We start from the raw sequence: 13155 nt of genomic DNA, 5'->3' as shown, positions 1-13155 counted from the left end.
CTCAGGATACATGGTTATCAGGACGATAAAGACCGCCAAAACATGAATTGTCATACAAATAACCACCAGGAATCTGAAGTTTGATTTCTGTCTTTAGGGACATTAGTAATATACCACATGCCCGTTGGAAGCACGTTACTCACCAAGATCACTTCATTAACCTGACGTAGCTAGTCCCGACCAAATTTCACCAAAAGTAGCGCTGGACAATGACTTTATCATACTTAATTCTCCGTCAATTTGGCGGGCACCTTCTCAACTCATGTAATATTAATCTCTGACTGGCCATTCTCGAACCTAGTGCTAAGTAGAGACAATTTCTTTCTGAAATGTGTAAAATATGTATGCATTGATGACTTAGGTATTCCACTGAGCAGTTCGATATATTTGGCCTTGTCGGAGAATCTGGTCATACATCTCTGTATGGCTGTAGTTTTCAGTGTTTTGGATGGAAATATCAAAAATGGAACTTTTAGCCAAATTTATTGAATACAAAATATTTTGCTTTAAATTCATTCTGAAATTGGCATGAATTTGAAAGCAAATAATGTATTAGTACCTCAGGTTCTGTCACCGATTGTCTCGTGATGAAGAAGCCTATCTTTATTGATTGGCCAAGGTGCCTGTCGTCTCTTCAGATTGCAGGGAGAGTGTGCGTGGGTGGGTTGGATTGGGGCCCTCCCGTCTCTTGGGAAGGGGCTAAGTGGGCGTGTACTGTCGGTGGTTCTCTATCTCTTTACTGTATTATTGGTGGTTTCTTATCCCCTTACTGTACTGTTGGTGGTTCTCTATCCCCTTACTGTACTGTTGGTGGTTCCTTATTCCCTTACTGTACTGTCTGTGGTTCCCTATCCCCATACTGTACTGTCTGTGGTTCTCTATCCCCTGACTGTAGTGTCGGTGGTTCTCTATCCCCTGACTGTAATGTGTCGGTGGTTCTCTATCCCCTGACTGTAATGTCGGTGGTTCTCTATCCCCTTACTGTACTGTTGGTGGTTCCCTATCCCCTTACTGTACTGTCTGTGGTTCCCTATCCCCTGACTGTACTGTCGGTGGTTCCCTATCCCCATACTGTACTGTCCCTATCCCCTTACTGTACTGTCGGTGGTTCCCTATCCCCATACTGTACTGTCTGTGGTTCCCTATCCCCATACTGTACTGTCTGTGGTTCCCTATCCCCATACTGTACTGTCTGTGGGTCCTTATCCCCTTACTGTACTGTCGGTGGTTCCCTATCCCCATACTGTACTGTCGGTGGTTCCCTATCCCCATACTGTACTGTCTTATCCCCTTACTGTGGTTCCCTTTCCCCGTACTGTACTGTCGTGGTTCTGGTTCTATCCCCATACTGTACTGTACTGTCTGTGGTTCCCTATCCCCATACTGTACTGTCGGTGGTTCCCTATCCCCTTATACTGTACTGTCTGTGGTTCCCTATCCCCATACTGTACTGTCTGTGGGTCCTTATCCCCTTACTGTACTGTCGGTGGTTCCCTATCCCCTTACTGTACTGTCTGTGGGTCCTTATCCCCTTACTGTACTGTTGGTGGTTCCTTATCCCCTTACTGTACTGTCTGTGGTTCCCTATCCCCTTACTGTACTGTCTGTGGGTCCTTATCCCCTTACTGTACTGTTGGTGGTTCCCTATCCCCATACTGTACTGTCTGTGGTATCCTATCCCCTTAATGTACTGTCTGTGGTTCCCTATTCCCATACTGTACTGTCGGTGGTTCCCTATCCCCATACTGTACTGTCGGTGGTTCCCTTTCCCCGTACTGTACTGAAGGTGACTGCTGTTACCGACATTGGTTTCCCTACTTCTATCTTGGAAATTGGTTCGCATGATAGTGATGATTCCCGGAAACGTTTGAGAAGACAATGCCCCTGTATTTGAGAGGAACGTTTGTCTTGGATAGGAACTCCTGACACTACAGAAACAAGCTCTTGGTTTAAACTCTTTTGGTAAGATCAACCCTTGACAGTAAAACCCTTACAGAGAGTTCCTGTCCTGCGGAAAGGATCTCATGAATGTTAAAGGTCATGCTTTCTATCCCTCGTTGGGATTACAATATATGTACATTCGGAGGACGAAACCCTATCAGACTTTCAGCTTGAATGAGGTTCCTCTCCTATATTTCAGCTTCTTGACACTATTTTGCATGTCGTGTTAGCAGGATACGCCCACTCTGAACTAATATTCCCATTCCAGGTCCTCATTAAGCATCCGTTTCTGAACTGGGATTCATCATCAGTCTGCAGCAACCAACCTAATTACGGAGCAGGGACAGAAAAAAATGATTCATTTTATATCTTCTCCACGTTCTGATTTTCACATTCATGTTTTTAAGACAATTAGGGAGTTCCTGTCGCGACCAGGGATTTTTGGCCTTTATCGTTCGAAAATTATTCCGTTGTTATCGGCACAGGCTGATAGATTTGTAATTATCTCGCGGACCCAGTGAATAATTGTTGCAACGAAAAACGAAGAACTAAAGCATTTATTATGCTTCTCGGTTCATTTCTAAAGTTCGTAAATTTTAATTTTAAAGCACTAATATCTTGTATTGAATTAAAACACGGATATGCTGTCGGCACCGCATCCATAATCGTGCATTCTAATCGAACTAAAACGCCATGGCGGGTTGGTTTTTACACAGAAAACTGTCACTTTCCGATGAAACTACACCAGTAGCCTACGGCCCCTATGTATGTATAGGCACGGGCAATCAATTCAAGTACGTGACTTTTTTTTCAAAAGCATCGAATAATGTAGGACTCAAATTCGAGGAAAATTAGTTTAGTACAAAACCAATATAGATGGGTTCTCTCTGTGTCTTATTTCAATGCCAACGGCAATTTTTCCATGACGTACCAGAGACAGAATGTCGTGTGCAGGATATTTCTTGTGTTAGGGAATGGAGTCGCCGTGAACGAGATCTATTATTGCCAAGATACGTACTAGTATGTGGTGTGTACTGGTATCTATTTTACAGGGAGTCTTAATCAGGTTTTAGAGATACAGTGACATGTCTTCTGACGAGAACAAGTCTGGCTTTAGCTATCGTTGACATGTCTTTTAGAGGAGAAATTGAGTCTTGCATCAGACAAGTTTTTAAAAGGAAAATAAAGCATGGATTAAGATATTTCAAGGCGTATCATGTAGTAGAGAAACAGAGTCTTGTTAGGGATATAATTAAACGCGCCCTTTAAAGGCCAATGGACACTTGAGATTTTCTGCGACATGTCTTTTAATGGGGAAATAATGTTCTATTTTGGATATCTTAAGACATGTCTTTTATTAGAAGCTTTAAGTCTTGAATGATATATTCTAAGACATATTTTAGTGGGAAAATGTATTATCACATGGTAGAAATTTGATTTATCGATTAAAGATGGAGTCTTTCATGTGATGTTCTTTTTATGAGATATTTTATGGGAGAAATATACTCTTTTTTGGATATTATTGGGTATTTAATTATTTCAAAATACGAAAAATCGAGTATTGATTGAGACATATATCTTCATGGAGAAATGGACGTTGCTTGTTACATCTTTAGACACATCTTTCAATGGGAAAATGGTGTTTGATTGTGATATTCCAACACATTTTAACGGGGAAATGGGCTCTTGCTTGCAATATCATTATATACGTTTTAATGGGAAATTAGAATATTGATTGAGATAATCTCAGACATATATTTTTGGTGGAGGAATGGAATCCTGCTTTGTAGAGTTGTACAGGAGACACCATATCTTCTTCTCGTGATAAAGTGTCTCTGTCACAAAGAATTACATTTGTAGAAATTGGGTCAATATATCATTAAACATTTGTATTTTTTATTCAAATAATGTGAAATATCCATCTTAACTCAGTAACTATTTATGGTAAAATGGAATTCGCCAAAAGTATTTGGGGGGGAAACGTATCTTGAATAACCAACGAAGTGTTCATGTTTTGAAGGATATGGTTTGAGAAGTATCACAGTGCGCATGTCATTCTTTGGGCAAGTCGACAACTGGTTGCTATGGGGCATACGTGTCACGTGTAGGGAAACCCCAACAGACAAAAAATAAATACATCGGAAATGGACCGCTGCATTGTCAGTGTGTCGTGGCTTCGGGATGTAACAAAACCATTATCTTTCCAATCACGTCTAATAACGTCGGCGATAACAAGTAGACGAGATTGGTGGCTATATTGTGGCAGCCATTGTTATTCAATACTCACTTCCGGCAATTCTAGTAGCGGCGCCACTTCGATGTATCAAAACTCTGGTAGCAGTGGAACGTCTGGCAGCAGAGCTATAGAAAGCACGTACATATCACCAGCGAGGATGACGGGTTTGTAAATTATTCACAAATTTTAACTCGAAATTGCATGGTTTCATGCAAATTCTAAACCCTGTCACACAAGATCGATCGATGTCTACAGTCTGCCTCTAAGCGTGCTTGTGATATTCATTTCTAAATAAAAAGCCATTATTTATCTAAAACAGATCTGTCCAACATAAATTTTACTATAAGGCTATTATCGGAAATGTCGCAGAGATATAGAAATCTCAATTCAGTCAGTGAATACAAAATATGAATCGGCATGAATATTTCAACATTTATAATTGAAGGTACATGAGGTGTGTGTATGGTGCCGTCGATTATGGGTCTATTTTAGAAGAAGTCGATTCGCCAGTAAGTTACCGGAAGTATAAAATTGTTACGGTAATGTACATGCATTACAGACATTCACATCTAACGTTACGGTGTAACATGTACGCATACTCAAAGTTCTAGTGTGTCCCATTGATATCAATCTCTTACAGACTGTCCGGGCTACATGTGATTGTCACGTTATTTCGATTCGCATGTACTTCCATAGATGTTAAGGAAGCTAATCTAGATCAATAGAAAAGTTAATTTCAAAACTATTTCTTATGTGATGTTCAAAATCTATATAATTATTGGGATGTAAGGGACATAACGCACTCAAATACAAGTAGCAGTTATCAAATAACCCTAAACACATTTACCGAATGATGGAGATATTGTGTTTCTGTCACCGATGTTTCTGATTTTGTAACATCCCAGAAATATGTGAAATAATTGGTACGGACGTGTACTTCATGACAATAGATGTCACAAAACATAAGAAAAGGCATGTATATTTATCACTTTTACCAGGAACGTACAAAAGAGGGACTTGAATGCAGCTCGCTCTCCTTAGGGTTTTTATGTAATCTACTGGTGCCCCATTCACTTTTAGTACACAGGGAGTATCGACTTAGCTCTGACCGGCCTGACCAGGGCCACTTAGTCTGCCTGTGAGAAGTTTGGTTTATTTTCTTAAAAAATAGATTGGTTATGTGTTTATAAACACAGCAAGGCTTACACCATCTAGTATTACACACACGACATATATAGGGCGAGTTATAAAGATAGTATCCAGTCCCTCTATGATCGGATGTCAATGTTTCGTTCTTCATGTGTAGGGAAGTGTTTTTGGTTTCTTGGCGAAGATTCGGGTGAGTTTCGCAAAGCGTAGGGCAAAATTTGTGAACGGAAAAGTTCTCGAAATGTAAGTGAATTATAGCGGTTGGTACTTGGCAGTACTAACCTCTCTGGAGTAGCGTCGCATAACGAAGAGAAATGGTACTATGGTAGTTAATTTTCTATCACTTTAACCCCTCTGTTAGATAGTGTGTTACAACATGTTCCTAAATCGATTATCGAATCCAATAATCACACTGTAAGTTATAAATATGATTTTATTACTTAATAGTTAAGCTTTGGTGATTATTTAGTAATCGCAGTCATCTAGCTTATCCTTTACACCATATAGTGTCACATTACAAGCACGGCGGATATAAGATTCGGTACTCTTCCATTCCGAGTAAAGAGGTGACAAGTTCTGATAGAAGGATAGTGTTTAAAATAGCCTTAAAAACCAGGAACGTACTTCCTGTTCTCCAATGGTATATCACTTCCGGAGTGATTCGACGAGGCTTTGATCCCCATTTTTTGTTTTTGGTCTAACCCATTTTCATCAAAGAATTCCTTATATATCATGTAGCAACCTTTAATTTTTAACAGTTCTATATAATTAATAAAATGGTTACTCTTACAAATACAAAAAAAAAGGAATTTATTTTACTATTTTTTGGGATTAGTAAATATCTTTTATTTGTTATCATTACAAATTAATTGTGATATTAAAGGTGTTACCTCTGACAGAAATTGGCTGTACTCTACTGGTCACTAAGTAGTTCTTGTAGAATCAAAAATAAAGAAACAGTCAAACTATTTCATTCATCTAAATCCAGTTTACAATGTTTGTAAAATGGCTGGGTATTTGTCGTTATTTATTTCATTTCATTGTCATGATGATGCATCACAAGGTTCAATAATAAAATCATATGACAATGACGATGGACCCTGAGGAACAATATCCGGTAAAACGTGCAAAACAGGACATCCGTGCATAAACCAATGTGACCTAAGATGGTGGTGTGCCTTTGGCTAAAGTCATTTTTTAAGATTTAAAGTGGAATTTACACATATTTCCGCTTGTTATAAGAGATAAAAATTTGTTTAGATTGATACTCAGTATACACTCAGCTTATCAGAAAAGAATTACGAGTCCTTTGAACCACTTGTTTTTCCCTATCTTCTGATATCCGGTTTCAGACAATTCGGAAAATATCGATAGTATCCGAATGTCTGACGACTACAAGGGCGTTCCGAGTCCTCGGATGTCACTATCCACTTGACCCTGTCAACTGCCATGCACTAACATGGCACACTTGATAATTTTACTTGCCGATTTTAGCAGATATTGGCTTACAGCGTTGTCATGTGTCTATCTAAATATATCACAGGGAAGAGACGGCCTCTTCACTGTGTTATGGAAAATTTGATAGGATATCGCACTTAATACAAGCCGGAAATGTTTTTAATCAAACATGGATTTTTTTCGGGAAATGAGTTGTTTCCGTGGAAGTAACCAAACGGCAGGATAATAATCAGGGTCTGGGAAAAAGTGTTTTCAGAATATAAATTTTTAATTCACATTTGGTGAGAACAAAAGTTACATTTCATATCATACTTTCCACTTGCGGGCCTATACAAACGAACTCGCCCCTGTATGAAGTCCATGAATTGTGACTACATGTCACTATGTATTTAGTTCATAAATTGAATACACGGACATTCATCAAATCTTCAGGACACACTGTCATATTCATTATACCTATTTTCAGTCGTATTGATATATTTATAGCTGTCTTTGGCCGTCATGTTTTATTTACATTAACCACAAGAATCATGAACATTTAAATGTGTTCTCTTACTATGTTTACACATTGTTTTATTACTGAAATTAGCATATTATGTTATCTTGTTGCATATTTCATTACTTAATTACAGGTATGAATTATGTTGTCATACTGACCCTTATGATGTTGTTTACCGTTTCACAACTTGTAGCCAACCCTAAGGTAAGGATCATGCTAAGTGAAAAAGGAATATATATTATCCCTTATTTACGAAAAGTCGTGACTTCGATATCGTACAACACAATACATTCGTTACAGCTTGGTGTGTTCTGCTCTTGACACTTTCAATCTCGCCTGGTTCCATGACTACACCATTGTCATTGAAGGATACCGGAATCAGTCGAGATTTGCCGAATAATGAACATCGACGTCCTACTTTGGTCATTTCTTGTACTTCACATGTAGCTTTTAGAAGGGCCTATCATGGACACATGTAGCTTTTAGAAGGGCCTATCATGGACACTCTATTTCTCAGTACGTGGTGTATGATTCATTAAGGAGTGAAGGAGATGAATCAAATTCATTGACATGACCGAATTTTCTTCGAATTAAAGTTATATTACCGGTATACCTGCAAAACAATTACTTGAAATGACAAGAATCGCCCTCTAGGTATTGAATCTCAGTGCTCTGTGGACTGAGGTGTCAAAAACGGAAAAGAATTCTCTTTTGTGTGTTTCTATTCGGAGGTTATTACTGTACATTTTGTAGTCTCATGTATATTGATAATTCTCATCTGATTCAGGTCGTGGGTTCGATTCCTTCTGGTGGCGGCAGTGTGGTTGTAAAAGGAAACCCATGTTGCTCTTCCACTTATCTAGAAGTGAAACTTTAACTGTGTTAGATATGTATCTCTGAAGTGTTATGGTACTATTTAGTATTATTGATGAGCAGATCAAGATCGCACCAAACAGCACATTTGAGTATGCCGATTCTGATCAGCTAAAAGAAATTAAAACATTAATTTGTATTGTGTTCGGTATATCCCAAACACGCGTCGCACTGTGGTTTGGGAAGCCTTAGTTAGGCTCGGTTACCTTACTTTCACCATCAAATTATTAATGTACCTAAATTGACTGAAATATCACACGCGTTTATCATCTGAATGACCGTGGTTTGATTTTTTTTTTAATGTTTCGTTTGTTAAAGACCCGACCACGTCATTTTTTTCCGGATGCTCTGGTTTCCTTCCACATAATGACTGTTTTGTGCTTTCGTCTGGGACAATAACAAGAGTGGGTATTCAGCTGTTTGAATAGGTTTCAAAATTGTTTTTAAAATGTTACTGCATCTTCAATGACGCTGCCTTTTGTCTTTTACAAACTTGTTATTTTTAAACAAATTATGAGTGAATATATTTGCGACGTCACTCTGGAGGATATGCGAGCATTCTCGGTCTCTATGGTTGTCAAGCTTATCAGTGAAAAGAAGGGAAGTAACTCTGAGATATCTTTAGCTGACGTCTAAACGGATAGCATTTCGGAGACATATCCCGGATACACAGCATTACTAGCTTGAAACTTAAACAGAAAATGTAATTTTAATTAGAAATTAAATCATTGTATGAAACAAAATTAAATCTTTGAGGTTGAATATTTAATTATTGATGTAAAAAATGTCGGATGTTGCCTTTGATTGAAAACTACTAGTTAAACTAAATCTTAAATGTAATTCGTTACTTTTTGATCAGTCAATAAATCTTTTTCACTCAGGTACACAATGTGCATACATTATATGACGTATGAACTTAAATCTTAGAGGTTCAATGTGTACTGAATTAGCGTGCCTTTAAAAACATTGACAAGGTAGAATCGCGAATTGCGTTCTCTGAAATACTATGTCTTTGCACAAATACCATTAGTCGACTACATATGCATGTGAAGTAGCGGTCTAGCATATGTGTACATAACCAATTTAGCATACAAATAAAACTCAAGTACAAGGCTATATGTTTAATTTACTACCCTGCGCGAGATTGACCGGTACTTGATATCGCTGCCTTGCGCACTGGTCGGCTTGCTTTTGCCAAACAAATTTACTATATATACAGCTGTGTTGAATGACCCTTTACTTAGATAAGGATATATTACAGTAAATTTATCTGAGACATTGAGAAAGGGTGCTGGCCCTAAACTCTCTTTATCACATCAGTCCGTTGGTCATGTCCCCCAATATTAGATCCGTTTTTGTTTACTGAACAATTAACGACACAAACTTTTAGTGCCTGAGTCAATGTTTACAGAAAGCAATGTTTGACTATAGCTCGTTTTCGCTAGAAACAAGTATTACACAGTGAAATGAGTTTGTTCAGTTCTAATCTTGGCACTTGATAGCTATATTTCTTACCAATGGCCCATCGTAGTATCTGATTGGCCATTGGTTAGTGTTGTAGACATATCCCAGTAGGAAGCGGTTTACAAGCACCAACGTTGACTAACTATGACACGTAATCTCTAGTCACCAGTATATACGTAATAATATATGTACCAGGAAATTCTATCCACAAGGGGAGGGGCAGAGTTTTGAAACCGGATGTAGGCGTGGAACGACGGGACTAATACAAGGGTCACTGTTTTTGACGTATATGAACCAACGAATAACTGAAAACGAACGACGACGATGGAAACGACATCGAACACGATGTTCACAATACATGGAGTATATCAATTATGATAAAGAATGACAGAGATGATAGATGATAGATTGAGCATGAATTTAGTGAAAATGTCATATTCTGAATAACAGAAACATCGTACAATATCATGTGTACAGTTACGATATCTTGACAACCAAACTATACTGCTGTGACTCTACACCCCTGAAAAGTTGTGAAAGAGTATAACCGTTACAAACAACGTAGATCACGCGATAAAATAAAATTGTCATAGCAACGGTGACGGCTCCTCCGAATGGCATCTAGCTACCCGGAACCTCGTTATCTGTTGGATGTTATCCTATGTTGACCGATGATTAGTTTACACCCTTTCCACACACATTTGGCATACTTATGTTTCCATGAACTGCTGACGACATTTGATCGTTTGTTTGACTGTAGTATGTACTATCACGGGAGAAGTGGGAACCTCCATACAAATATCATATTGTTCATTATCTCCTCTTAGCGAACTCTAAATTGGTATCGATTTTCACAGCTTAGTGTATTCTTGGTAAATTTGATGACACAACCCCAATACACTGTTTTGATTGAAGTGAAATAACCAAATTTCATCGAATGAATTTTGTTTTCGGTAAAATATCTATGCAATGTCGTGGCAGAATCTCTTTTCTTTGTTTCGTCGCATAAGTGGATTTTTTCTATATGGATGTCCAATTTTTTTTTGTATTTTCAAGTATAAACAATATTTATTGAGTTCCGGGATGCACAGCGAAACCTGTTTATAATGACCTTTATCTATGATATGAGCCTTCTATTCATAATTATCCCGTACCTCATCCGTGATGCACCATCGAACGCCTTGGTAGTGACATTACTTGGAAAGCAACACACACTGGACCAAGATGACAATAGCAACGTGTAAAGGGAGTAATATAAACCCTTTTTGAACGATTACATAGTTTGTTCAAACAGGGACGTATGTATTAAATTGTTCAATACGTTTTGCATTTATTTCTCCGCCTTTAACAAAAGGGCATCGTGACGCACGTATACTTCCGGTTATGACGGAAGGAAGGATGCATTTCGGTCGCTTTATCTGGACAGACACTTTGTGTACGTCATCCCAAAATACGTTATCTCTGCACACACACACTCAATAGTGTCTCCATATCATAAGACTGGTACTTTCGACCACTGAATTTGCAGGTACGAGTCATACAAAAATCTATCACAGAAGTAAACTAGACAGGATATTGATAGTCATAGTAATATATCACTATTTATGGGTTTAATCATTTGTGGTACACCCCGCGGATAACCTAAACCTAAGGGATAGATATTTTTCAATCACCATTGCTATCTAATTTATTAATATAGCTATTTACTTACATTTTTAAATTAACATTTCCATATATATCTTGTGACGTCATACTATACATTTTGCGTGCGACCTCTCGGGAACATGTCATTGTATCTTAATGCATGAAAACATTCTCAATCTTCCGGAACATCTGGCCGTATTATCATGCACTTTTATTTTTTTCCGTTTTATCAACACTTTTTGCATCATGCGTTTTAATTCTTATTCTTATTCATCAATAATGAATCAGTTTGATATTTACAATAGTAACACCATTTGTTCAATGGTTAAGAAACAAACCTGCACACAAGTAATGTGTAAATATCTATTTTGAGTGATTGATAGTATATCCTGGTAATACTGATTTTTATCAAACTTAACTCACAATCAGCAAATTAATAAATTTCAATATATATGAAACGTTTATTAAAGGGAGATAACTCCAGACGGCCCATATTGTAATTCAAATGGCCTATTTTTTGCAAGTTAACATTACATACCGTTCCCGTGTGGTCAGATAATTTAATTTAGTCAAGTTGTCCTCGGATCAGTTATTGTTTAGTCGCTACGGGCGTCAAATTGGTAATATTATATAAATACTTATCAAATTATCGTTACAAGCTATTTATGTATTGCTATCATATAAAATGCCACTATGTCCCAATACTGGGGTTTTATGACATGATACTCTAGTCTTTGTGAAACTAGTGTACTAAGAAACAATTTTGGTCAATTATTTGGTATTCATCAATTTCTTAGTACAACTATTGAACTCTTTGAAAATAGGAAGAAAAGTTTAATCTTCAAAAACAGATGTATAAAAATTTTCCCGACTTAGTTTTTAACCCTCCAACCATAATGGATAGAGTGCTATGGTTTCTTGTTTAAAACTACACAGTCACGGCAACGTTAATTTATCGACTATTTGCTCAAGAGTACAGTTAGTAACCTTTAATAATCCGTTAGAGGCATGCTACGTAAGAAAAAAGTAGTCGATAAGTTTCTAGCGTTATTAAAGTGGTAAACTATAGATTTATATTTCCAAGTCTTTCAAGTCTTTGTTACCAAAATGACGGGCCTTGAGCAGACGTCTCTGAATAGTGGAATTCAATAGCGTAAATTTTGGCAAGTAAATCGTGTACAATGTAATTTAGCCAAGATGTACCTAGATTAGTTATTGTATAGGCGCTATAGTAATTAACATAAAAATTCGGATTATTACAAAGATACTTTTAATTATCATTATACGCTTCACAAACATCCAACTGCGCGCAGTTTCTACTTAGTTGACATCGAATGTTTACTTCAATACGACTTTGTTTGTGATAACTGCATGTAGTGGCGGATTTCTTCGGAATTTCTTGGCATTGCGTGTGCAAACAAGAGCCTGGTTGAACAAGACTGGCTAGCAGCACGCAGAACATAACATTGTACGCTAGCAATTAAAAATAGCACTGTACGCTGACTCCTGAACATAGTACTGTACGCTAGCTCCTGAACATAGTACTGTACTCTGGCCCCTAAACATAGTACTGTATTCTGGTTCCTAAACATAGTACTGTACTCTGGCTCCTAAACATGGTACTGTACTCTGGCTCCTAAACATAGTACTGTACTCTGGCTCCTAAACATAGTACTGTACGCTGGATCCTAAACATAGTACTGGCTCCTAAACATGGTACTGTACTCTGGCTCCTAAACATGGTACTGTACTCTGGCTCCTAAACATGGTACTGTACTCTGGCTCCTAAACATGGTACTGTACTCTGGCTCCTAAACATGGTACTGTACTCTGGCTCCTAAACATAGTACTGGCTCCTAAACATCGTACTGTACTCTGGCTCCTAAACATG

This window comes from Ylistrum balloti, unplaced genomic scaffold, assembly GCF_031769215.1.
Source record: "Ylistrum balloti isolate Yb309-2 unplaced genomic scaffold, AGI_CSIRO_Ybal_v1 Utg369782, whole genome shotgun sequence".
In the NCBI taxonomy this organism is placed as follows: domain Eukaryota; kingdom Metazoa; phylum Mollusca; class Bivalvia; order Pectinida; family Pectinidae; genus Ylistrum; species Ylistrum balloti.
This window is presented reverse-complemented; position numbering follows the sequence as displayed.